We start from the raw sequence: 11,806 nt of genomic DNA on the forward strand, positions 1-11,806 counted from the left end.
GAGTGAGAGCACATGGTGAAATTATAAATAGTGAAATGTAAATGAGCATATTGTGCGAATGTGGATAAAGGAGAGTCTGGTCACTTATTCTGATGATATTTCAGTAAAAATAAAAGTAGCTCTTAATTAAATCCCTCTTTAGCAGAATCCTTAAAAAGTTGACAAGAATATAATCTGATTCTATATCATTTATTTTTTTAAATTTATTTATTTATTTTCAGAGAGAGACAGAGAGAGAGAGAGAATCCCAAGCAGGTTCTGTGCTGTCACAGAGCCCAACTGAGGGTTCGAACTCATGAACCATGAGATCATGACCTGAGCCAAAAATCAAGAGTTGACACTTAGCCACCTGAGCCACCCAAGCACCCCTGATTCTATACCATTTAATTACAAGTGCCTTAGTACCAAATACAGGAAGAGGGAACTCAAAGGAAGTTTTGCATCTCTTCAACTTCTAAGAGTTATTCTTACTATTTGCTGAGGGGAATGGTTATTAATAGGAATAGTCAAGGGAATAATTCCTCAATTATTCTCAGCCAAGCTTCCTGGCAGTATTTCATTCAAATCAGAAGGATGTTAATTCTATTTTTCATAAGATAGAGGAGTATGACCAGTTGTAGCAAGTAGAATCCAAACCTCAAATAGTCAGTTGGATTAGCCTCAGGAAATCCTGGTTTTATCCATGTGGTCCATAAACTAAATTATTGTATTTGCAAAAAAAAATTCTTTAAGGACTGGCTATTAGCTTTATTTTGTATTCAAAGGCAGGAGGTGATTAATCTTAAAACAGGTCACATGACTTTTAGAGCTGATGTCACTGAGGTCTCTCTTCATCTCTCCTTGATCTCTATCTTTCCTTTTGATCCTCATCCTTCCTCTTTTCCCTTTCTCTTTTTCTTTTGTCTAAATTTCTTCTTAATTTGTCTTATGCCTACCAGTAGTATCTCTTTGGGCATTTAAATTTTTCTGCTAGTGATTTGGGTTTCTAACACTTTACCTAAAACAATATTTCAAGTAACTCTTTAGACTATTCATTTCTCAAGGCATGTCAAATAAGTTCCTCTCATGATTCCTCATACATTCCCACACTTGACAGAACCACTCCTGGAGGAATGGGATTATTATTGTCTCTGTGTCACTTAGGAGCAAGTCTCTTGTGGAGGATCCTGTCTGTCCTTGGCCCTGCCCTGTTCCACACTTTTAACAGGGATGTGTATGAAGATATAGATGTCAAAATTACCAAATCTGCAGGTGACTCAAAGCCAGGAAGGATAGCTAAGACCATAGATGGCTGGCTGGAATGTTGGTATGAAATCAATAAGCTGAAATTTAAATCAGGCAGATAGATGTAAAGTTCAATGTGTTAAATTTAAAGAGAACTGACAGAAACTCAAGTCCTGAGTGGGATTAGTTTATGTGAGCTAGATTGAAAGGGTTTGTTGTTGTTGTTGTTGTTTATTAATTTTTTAATGTTTATTTATTTTTGAGAGAAGGGGAGGGGCAGAGAGAAAGGGAGACACAGAATCTGAAGCAGGCTCCAGGCTCCAAGCTGTCAGCACAGAGCCCAATGCAGGACTGGAACCCACAAACTGCAAGATCATGAACCTGAACTGAAGTTGGATGCTTAACCAACTGAGCCACCAAGGCGCCCCTAGATAGAAAGGTTTTAATTGAATATTAGCTTAGTAGAAGCCAAAGCATGAAGAAGCTGTTGAAAAGGCTAACATATTATTAGACTGTGAATCAAAAATAGGGTCCAGATCAAAAGAAGGGATTGCCATACTGTACTGCGTGTTGTCATATCATACCTGAAACATGATTATCTATGGTGAGGTAAAATAGGTGAGATAGATGGAAGGGGAAGGACAGTGAGAGGTCAGAAAACTAGAAGAGGGTCTAAACACCATGTCAGATGAAAGTGGTGAAAAAAACTTGGCAAGTAACAAATAGGAGGAGACTTACTATCTGAAGGTCAGTGTGAGCCAGACAACAACTCAAGAGGAATGTAGCAGTAGCTAATGTTGGCTCCCATCTCTGTCCTTCCTGTGCTCCTTGTCTCTGCCCAGTTCCTTTTATCCCTTTGAGTTCTAAAATGAGTCCAGACTTCTTCCATCTCAGCCCTAGCTCTAGTACATAGATATTATCTCTCTATGACTAAAGTATGGATGAGGTTGGCTTCATGGGTATATGATTTGTGCTGTTGCACAGGAACCTGCACTTAGACAGACCCCATGCTTGGTTTAATTTTTACCTGAAATTCATAACAAGTTTTGAATAAGGGGCCTGGCATTTTCATTTTCCACTGAACCCCACAAATTATATAGCTCACCCTGGGTATAAAAAACATTCTTTTCTTCTTAGACCAATTGGAGTTTTCTAAAAGGAAGATTTACTGTCAACAGGAGGTAGCAAACAATGTCAGCTACTCTGATAGCTAGAAAAGAATAAAATTTCAGATTATAAGTTAACCCCAAAGTGAACTAGAACTCAGCCCCAAAAATGTGATATTCAGAACATTTAAGGGGGTCTATAGTTTTTGGCTCCTTTCCATCTCATTTTTGGCTACCCTAAATGTTAAATTAAGATATGCATATGCTCTGAGATGGATTTTGGTTTGGCAACAAAACCAAGCTATAGGATCTGTGATACAGACTCCGTGCCAGGAATGGGCCCTAGGTCACTGGCTTTAGCTTCCTCACCACTTATCAGTGCCCTGTTTCTTACCTCCTCCTTTTGCCTCTTTCTTCTCATTGGAGATTGGGGCTCTGGCTTCTTCACTTTGACTCCATTTACTTCCTGTTTACTAGTGAATTGAAAAGTCCAGTTACACAAATTGGAGAACCTTGTCTTCCTTGGCTATTATTGGCATCATGTAAAGTTGCCAGATTTAGCAAATGAAAGTACAGGATGCCCAGTTAAATTAGAATTTTAGATAAACAATGGGTAAATTTTTAGTAGTTGTTCCAAATATCACATGACATCTGCTTACACTAAAAAAAGTATTTGCTGTTTAGCTGAAATTCAAATTTATTTGAACATCCTGTATTTTATCTTGGAACCCTAACATCATTAACACCCATGGATCTTGGGCCACCATCTAATTTCCTTGGTGTCCATTGTCATCTCTTCAGGTTTTTGCCTTCTGTTCTTATCTAATGCCAAATCCTGGCTCCTGCAATTTCTGCCTCCTCTCGAATTCCCATTTCAACAAGAGAGCAGAAGTGACTAACAGATTCTGAGTTTATTGAATAATCATATATGTTTCCCAATTCACATCACCAGTTCTTCTTACCTGTCCAAGTTCTCCTTCGTAATTCCATTTCCAACTACCCCCAGAGAAGTCACAGTTACTAAATTTTGCAACAGAGATTGTGACTGGTTCTCTCACCATTATTTCCCCAGTAGCTACTGTATTACATGGCACCCAGTGGAGTTCAATAAATATTTGTTGAATCAGTTAAGTAAAGAATAAATTCTCCATAGACTGTTAGAACAGATGGAATAGAGTGTTCTATTTTATTCTGGGGGAAGGACTAGAGCCAATAGTAATAATGCTTAGGAAAATAATTTTGGCTTCAACACCCCCCAAAATTTCCTGCCATCAGAGGTCAGGGTGGTAGTGTTGAGAAGTCAAGAGCTGCCCAACCCTGGCAATATTCAGGAGGAGACTGATTCCCTATGGCCTAGTAAGAAGTGGTTGCCATAGAGAAAATTTCTGGACTGCAGTGAGAATTGTTAGATTACTTATAGCCCTCAGATTTAAGGATGCTAATGTACTCTCTCCACACATACTTTGTTTTTGTTTTTGTTTTTGTTTTTTTTGCCCCTTGAAAGTTGCTTATGCTCTTGAATGCTGCTCTTCTGAGACCTAGGATGTATAATGGTTGCATACACATGTTAATGATGTGCCAATTAGCTTTGGTTTCAAATCCTGAAAGGCATAAAGACAAGAAAGTGATTCCTATCAATAAAAAATAAAAAGCTCTTAACTTTTCAGTTTATCTTTGATTTATATGTTTCTGTGTCTCTGCGTTGCAACGTTTTCCTTGGCCTTTTTCAAAAGGAACAGTGTAACAGTTGAAAACAAGTGACTACATGTCCATGGGGGAAATGTTGTGTTACCCAAAAGTACAGTCACTCATGGAAACCCAAGCTAGTACTTCAACATGAAAGAAAGTATTTGTAGGCATCATAAACATAAGCATTCCCCCCAGCAACCCTGGAATCCTTACATATCCCTCCATTCTTTTAATGTTGTAATGTGAGAGAAAGAATGAGATATCTGTGGTAGGGTTGTGTTTGAGCAATGCATGGTGTTGGCGGGGCAAGGCAGGGAGATAAAGAAGTATAGGAGAGGGGCGCCTGGGTGGCGCAGTCGGTTAAGCGTCCGACTTCAGCCAGGTCACGATCTCGCGGTCCGGGAGTTGGAGCCCCCCGTCAGGCTCTGGGCTGATGGCTCAGAGCCTGGAGCCTGTTTCCGATTCTGTGTCTCCCTCTCTCTCTGCCCCTCCCCCGTTCATGCTCTGTCTCTCTCTGTCCCAAAAATAAATAAATGTTGAAAAAAAAAAAATTAAAAAAAAAAAAAAAAAAAAAAAAAAGAAGTATAGGAGAGTGGAAGCAATGTGTGATATCCCTGGGGCTGGGATGGGGAGTGTGCGATGGCTTTGGATGTGTGTGTCACATGTGAAAGCTGAGTAGAGACAGTATACATGTAATTACACACTCAGTAATATTTAATGTAATACTTCTTTAAATAAAAATTAATGTTGGGGCACCTGGATAACTCAGTGGTTGAGCCTCAGACTCTTGATTTCAGCTCAAGTCATGGTCTTACTGTCCATGGGATCAAGCCCTTCATTGGACTGTGCCGACAGTATGGAGCCTGCTTGGGATTCTCTCTCTCCCTTTCTCTCTCAATAAATAAATAAACTTAAAAAAATTAATGCTTTGGGTGAGGAACATGTTTTAAAGTTAGATAACAGTGGGGACGCCTGGGTGGCTCAGTCGGTTGGGTGTCCAACTCTTGATTTCGGCTCAGGTCATGATCCCAGGGATGTGGGGTTGAGCTCTGTGTCAGGCTCTGCACTTGGCAGTGTGGAGCCTGCTTGGGGTCCTCTCTCTCCTCTCTCTGCCTCTCCCCAGCTCATGCTCTCTCTCTCTCTCTCTCTCTCTCTCTCTCTCTCTCTCTCTCCAAAGACATAAATAAACATTTAAAAAACAATGATGAATGTTATGGTATGTGAATTTCATCTCAATAAAGCTTTTGGTAAAAAGGTTAATACAAAGATCATGACCTGAACCAAAATCAAGAGTTGGACCCTTAACAGAATGAGCTACCCAGGCGCCCCACCATTAAACAACTTTTAAAAGCCTCTTCAGATATTCTTGTTTTAAAAAATCTTTTGGGGGGTGCCTGGGTGGCTCAGTCGGTTAAACATCCAACTTGGGCTCAGGTCATGGTCTTGCTGTTCATGAGTTCAAGCCCCACATTGGGCTCTCTGCTGTCAGCAGAGACCACTTCAGATCCTCCGTCTCCCTCTCTCTGCCTCTCCCCCACTCACACTCCTGGGCTCTCTCAAAAATAAATAAACATTAAATCCAACTCTTTTTTTTCTAATGTTTATTTTTGAGAGAGGGAGACAGACCATGAGTGGAGGAGGGGCAGAGAGAGACAGTGACACAGAATCTGAAGCAGGCTCCAGGCACTGAAATGTCAGCACAGAGTCCAACGCGGAGATCAAACCCATAAGCTGTGAGATCTTGGCCGGATCTAAAGTCTGATGCTCAACCAACTGAGCCAGCCAGGCACCCCTAGTGTCCAACTCTTGACCTCAGCTCAGGTCTTAATTTTGAGGTCATGAGTTCAAGCTCCACATTGGGCTCCATGCTGGGCATGGAGCCTACTTTAAAAAAAAAAAAAAAAGTTGCTTAATGTGTTCTGTGTGTTGTAATCTCTCCTCCCTACAAGGCCCTGCTCTTAAATAAAATCTGTGTGTATGAGTGAGATTTGTGTGGAAACCAATGAAGGAACTGAATTTCATGTACAGATTGACCTGCTCAGAATGGAAAATGAGACAGAAGAGGCCAAAGTCCAGTATGTAGGAAAGACCATGAGATGTAAGCCTCCTAGACTGTGCCAAAACTTTAGAAAGGGTCCTGAACTTGTGCTGGCCATGGAATTAGGACAGTTCAGTGAGTTCTATGTATATCTCAAAGATCAAGGAGGCCACATCTGAGAATCAGGTTAAGTCTGTTAAACAGGATTAAATCTTATTTGGAAGGCCCTTGTGAGCCCAGTATAGGAGTGGGGAGAATCTTGCCATACATTCTACTTACATCTGAAAGGGCCTTTGGAAGAGAGAACTGCCTCAATAGACTCAGTTTAAATATTTGGGGCCCAATTCTCTAAGGCTCATACTTACATTTATTACTTGACACATTTCAAGGGGTTATTCACCCTCAAGATATTAGAATATGTATTAAGCTCAAGATCCCAGCTAGATAACCACATTTCTTATTTTACTAACAGATGTTCCATCCTGAGAGCAGATATTTACAATATACCATGTGTATATGATTCTCTTCTTTCTATCTTAAAGGTTTCCCATTGAAAATGATAGTTGAGTATGAACAATGACAGCCCCTATATAGTTTCATAGCACTCAAGAAGCATGAAGATAACTGTATACTGGCTTTTCTATACTTGTTTCTTATAAATAAACCACTTTTCCCCCTAGAACTTTACGATTATAACCTATTCTGTTTTACGGTGGGCAAGCCTCAAAAAGAGACCCACGCTGACCCAAATCAGAAACTCCAGAGCTAGATGTCCAGGCATCAGTATTTTTTTAAAGCTTTCCTGATTTTTCCAATGTTTTGCCTTAGTTGCAAATTGCAGGAACTGTCTTTAGAGGCATGTGTATTTTGAAAAATTCTTATCCCCTCCTACCATATTTAATTCTATGGCTTGAATAACTAATTATGTAATACTTCCTATGTTTTTTCCCTCACTGTCACTTGTCAAAAGCACAACCTAAGGAATGAGAATTTAGAAAACAATATATTAATTCCAAGTAGCCTGATCATTTAATTCCTAATAATAATAATTTGAATTACTCCATTGATACTTCATTTTTAAATTCATTCCTTTGTTCATTAGCTCCATGCATTATTAAGCACCCATTATGTTCCCATAGTCTTCTAAGCACTGGTGATAAAAACAAAAATGAACAAGATATAGCCCTTGCTCTCAGGAAAAATTGACAAGTCAGTAGGCAATTACAATATAGTGTGAGGCAGGTTAATGAGAGAGCAAGCACATGGAATGCTGGGTGCCCATTGAAGTGCATTTAACTGAATCTTGAAGGTTAAGAAAGTTTAGAAAGTATTGTCTAAGCTGAGACTCAGTGGATGAGAAGGACTTAATCCGGATGTAAAGACACAAGAGAAGAACAGTGCAGAGGCCAGAAGAAAAACAGAATGAACCCAACCAAAGAACTCTCAAAGATCCACATGTAGTTGAGCAGGACTACAGCTTAAAATTCAAGGAGGGCAGTGATTAAAGATGGGGCTGAACAGATAAGCAAAAGTCAGATTATGAAGGACTCTGTCCATCATGTTAAAGAGTTTAGACTTTATCTAGTCTTATGTGGGATGTCATAGAAAGAGTTTTTAAAAATCAGAGTGACTAAAATTGAAAATATTGACAACACCAAGAATTGATAAGGATATGAAGTAACTGGAATTCTTATATACAATACCTACTAATGCACCACAATCCAGCGGTTCCACCGTATGTTATGTACCAACAGAAATTAGTGCTTGTATCAACCAAATGATATACACAAAAATGTTCAAACAGTTTTATTTATAATATCTAATATCTAAACCCTGAAGATGACCCAAATAGCTGTCAACACTAAAAATGGTAAATAAATTGAGGTGTATTCATAGAATGAAGTACTACATAGCAATAACCATTCATAGCAATAATACATAGCAATAATCAGTTCAACCTACTGAACGACATAGGCACCCCCACTTATATGGGTTTTTAAAGTAGGCAAAACTGGGGTGCTTGCTGGGTGGTTCAGTCGGTTGAACACCTGACTCTCGATTTTGGCTCAGGTCATGATCTCAGGGTTGTGAGATTGAGCCCTGTGTTGGGCTCTGCACTGACAGCACGATGCCTGCTTGGGATTCTCTCTCTCCCTCTCTCTTTCTGCTCCTCCCCATCTTGCACACTCACACATACACTCCCTCTCAAAATAAATAAACATTAAAACAAAGCTAAAGTCAGCAAAACTAATCTGGGGGACAGCAATCAGAATAGTAGTTACCTTGGAGGTGGAGCATGACTCAAGTGGGGACATGTGGGAGCCTTCTGGAGTGCCAGAATATTCTATATCTTGATCTGGTATACATAATTGAAAATGTATCAATTCATATATTTAATATTTGGGCACTTTATGAGGTTACACCTCTCACTTCGGGCACTTTTACTAAGTCAACACCTTTATTAAGTAATGCCTCAATAAAAACTAAAAAGCAGAAGGGCACCTGGGTGGCTCATTTGGTTAAGCGTCTGACTTCAGCTCAGGTCATGATCTCATAGTCTGTGGGTTCAAGCCTTGCATCAGTCTCTGTGCTGACAGCTCAGAGCCTGGAGCCTGCTTTGCATTCTGTGTCTCTCTGTCTCTCTCTGCCCCTCCCCTGCTCACAGTCTCTCTCTCTCTCTCTCTCTCTCTGTCTCAAAAATAAATACTAAAAAAGGGGGGGAGTGACATAACAAGATTTGCATCTTAGAGTGGCCACTCTCGTTGTAGAATGGACTGGAAGCAAGAATAAAACTTAGGAATAATGTCAGTAAGAGAGCAGCGGCCTGAAATACAAAATGGATCAATTGTATACATAAAAGGTAAGGAAGAGCGTGATTGGTATTTCCTATGTGTGTGGTGGATGAGGGAGAAGGAAAGGAAGTGTGAAGAATGATTCAGAAGATTCTGGTTTAGGCAACAGAATGGATGGTGATGACATTCACTGAGAGAGAGAGAGCACAGAGGTGGAGCAAACTTTAGGTCATATTTAGTAAATGAGAAAAGGTCTGGGAAGGAGAACGGGGTGTGGCCAAGGCAGGCCATCCACTCTTTCCAGTTGGTCTGATGAGAGGGTCATAATCTCAATTTGAGTCACCAGCATTTGGTTAGCACTGGAAGGACCGGCTCCAGCCAGTCAGAGTGGTTGAGGGAGATATTAGGAGCCTCTCTTACCTCATGAATAGGAATTTGTGGTTTGCAAGCAAAGCATGTGAAAAATGAAGATGGGTTTAGAGCAATGGGCCTCAAGTTTCCAAAATGCTACAAAATGAAAAAGTAAAGGCAGATAATGCCAAAGGAAATAAATATGCAGACCTTCTTCAGACATATGATGAGGAACACAGATCTTGAGTCTTTGAGAATGAGTTTATGCAGTTGGTTGGAATGAGGGGTGAGGGGAGGCACGAAGGCTCTAGGGCCAAACAAACACAGGTTCAAACCCCACCTCCACTACTTACTTGCATTGTGATTGAGGGCAAGCCAATTAAACATCCCAGGCCTGAGGTTTAAATAATTTCATATATGTGGAAGAAGTTAATTCATTATGGGCATTAAATATATGGATTTCCCTTTCTTCTTCTTTTTTTTTTTTAATTTTTTTTTTAATGTTTATTTATTTTTGAGACAGGGAGAGACAGAGCATGAACGGGGGAGGGGCAGAGAGAGAGGGAGACACAGAATCGGAAACAGGCTCCAGGCTCTGAGCCATCAGCCCAGAGCCCAACACGGGGCTCGAACTCACGGACCGCAAGATCGTGACCTGGCTGAAGTCGGACGCTTAACCGACTGCGCCACCCAGGCGCCCCTGTTCATTGATTTTCAAAATCCTATTCTGCAGCCTTTTCTAATTGTGTGAAGTAATCATCTTCTCCCTGTAATGCATGGTATATATAAAAAAAGTAATCCTTAAGCACTACAGGAGGTGTCTTTATTCTTGTCCATTCCATCTCTGATATTCCATCTTTCTCTTCCTATAATGCGGTTGAAGATTGATATACAGGACTCAGAGATTGAATAATTGGCCTTATTACTATAGTTTGAAATATAAATTTGACAAAGGTATTAATTAGGATTAGTTTGGTGGCATTAAACTAAATGCCCTAAAACAAGGATGGCTCAAAAATACAGAAATGTATTTTTTTTAATTTTTTTTAATGTTTGTTTATTTTTGAGAGACAGAGAGAGACAGAGTGTGAGCGGGGGAGGGGCAGAGAGAGAGGGAGACACAGAATCCGAAGCAGGCTCCAGGCCCTCTGCGCTGTTGTCACAGAACCCAATAGAAATGTATTTCTTGTAAAAGAAGCCTGAAGGTAGGCATTCCTGGGGTAGGTCAGCAATAATCTGATAACATAAGGGCTTCAAGCCACTATATTTCTGTCTGCCTTATTAGCATATGGCTACCATCATTAGGGTACCTCATGGTTGAGGATGGCAGCTGGAGCAGCAGGCATCTTCTCCTAGTTGCAGGCCAGAAGGAAGAGAAGAGGCATAGGGACAATAAAAGGCCACTTCCACAGGGGGCAGTCTTCTTTATGTGGTCTTTATGAAAATTTCACAAAACATTCCAGTTTACATTTCATTGACCAAAACTAGCTGCAAGGGAAGCTGTAAAAAACATAGTTCCACGTGGTAAGATGCCCAGACAAAAGTCCAGATTCTGTTACTAAGGAGGGAGGGAAGAATTCATGTTGAGGTAGGCAACTTGTACTCTCAGGGATTTCATTCATCCAAAAAATATTTATTGTATGACTCTGTTTATTAGGCACCAGACCCTATTCCAAGCATTGGGATTTCATCAAGGGAAAAAAAAAGTTCTGTCTTCACATAACTCACATTCCAGTGGAATAATAATTGGTAACATTTATTAAGTGAATACTATATGCAACACATGGTTTTAAGTATTTTATTTGTATTTATTTGATATTTGCAACAATCCTTTGGGGTATGTGCCATCACTATCCATATATTGTAGATTAAAAAAAAATAACCTAAGCACAGAGTTAATAATTTGACAAGTTAATAACTTGCCCAAATTGATATGTCATAATTGGTAGATCCAGGATTTGAATTCAGTCTAACTCCAGAATGAATGCTTTTAATCTCTATACTATATTGCTTCTCCTCAATGTTTTCATATGCTTAATTTGCATTCTCTCTTGGGCATAAATAATTACATATATGTTTTGTGGGCACAAAATAGTAGGGCCCAATCCTCCCTCTTTCTTGTTCTGGTCATGAAGCATTGGAAGGGAGATGGCTGGCTATCCATTCTACCAGGAGGGAATGGGAGAAAGTCACCATATACAGGACCTAGGAAATCATTGGGCTGCTTATCAACTTAGAGTGCTGCTCAGATGCAATAGTAAGTAGAAAGTGCCCTCTTTTTTAAAAGCTTTGACTTGAATTAGAGTCAGTGATGGCATCACTAGTTGTCAATCCAGAACCCTGGACATCATTTCGGACTCTACCCACTATTTCACATCCACATATAATCAATTAGTCCTTTTGTTTGAACCTTCTAAATACTTCTAGAATTTGACAGCTTATTTTCTTCATCTCTGTTGCCACATTACCAAATTCATGGCATTATCATGTGTCTGTGTAATTCAGTACCCACATATATGGTGTCCCTGCCTCCAATGGAGCCCTCTTGGGTCCACACTCCACATTATAGGCTGGGGACTTAATAACCACAGCTGGTCACATTCTTA

Source organism: Puma concolor, chromosome D4 (assembly GCF_028749965.1).
Source record: "Puma concolor isolate L17-30 chromosome D4, mPumCon1.1.hap2, whole genome shotgun sequence".
NCBI classification, from domain to species: Eukaryota; Metazoa; Chordata; class Mammalia; order Carnivora; family Felidae; genus Puma; species Puma concolor.